The sequence below is a fragment of the Episyrphus balteatus genome, chromosome 2 (genome assembly GCF_945859705.1).
Source record: "Episyrphus balteatus chromosome 2, idEpiBalt1.1, whole genome shotgun sequence".
In the NCBI taxonomy this organism is placed as follows: Eukaryota; Metazoa; Arthropoda; class Insecta; order Diptera; family Syrphidae; genus Episyrphus; species Episyrphus balteatus.
Window position 1 is genome coordinate 19,301,415 of NC_079135.1, and position 675 is coordinate 19,302,089.

Sequence of the window (675 nt, forward strand, 5' to 3'; positions counted from 1 at the left end):
TTGAGCTAAGGATGTCAATTCACAGAAAATGTCCGTCCTCGTTAGATGGGAAAGTTTATGACGGTGCGGCGATGTATAGGGTGTATGGGGGAGTGTATATAAAAAAGTTGTAAGTAGTATACTAGTTGGAAAATGAGGTTATTCCTTTTTCTATTTTGAAAATGAATTAAACAAAAGATTAAGAAAAAAAAAGGTTAACTGTGTACAAAGGTAGACTTGCAGGCGACGACACGACACGACGACGACCGACGCGACGCCTACATTATAGACAAGCGAGCTTGAAAGAAATTGGGTTTGTGTATAGAAAAAGAGAGGGTTAAAAATTGGGGGACGACCGACGAAGAAAAGAAAAGATGAAAAGGTTTATACCTACCTGATGCTGGCTGCTGCTGCAGTTTTGGATTCATTTATACCATCATCTTTCTCATTCTCTTTAAGGAAGGATGGCAATTATTTATCCTAAGCGGAGCTAATTAATCTTCTTTTCTTACATTTACCGGTGGCAACGAGGACGATGACGATGATGATGGCGAGAGGCGGGCGTCAAAAACAATAATAGCAAAATAAAGGCATAAACAACAGTACAGGTACACTATATCTACACTTAATGAGAATCTTTTATATAAAATTTTATATATATAATTTATTATGAGGGTCAGAAAAAAACTTTAGTTT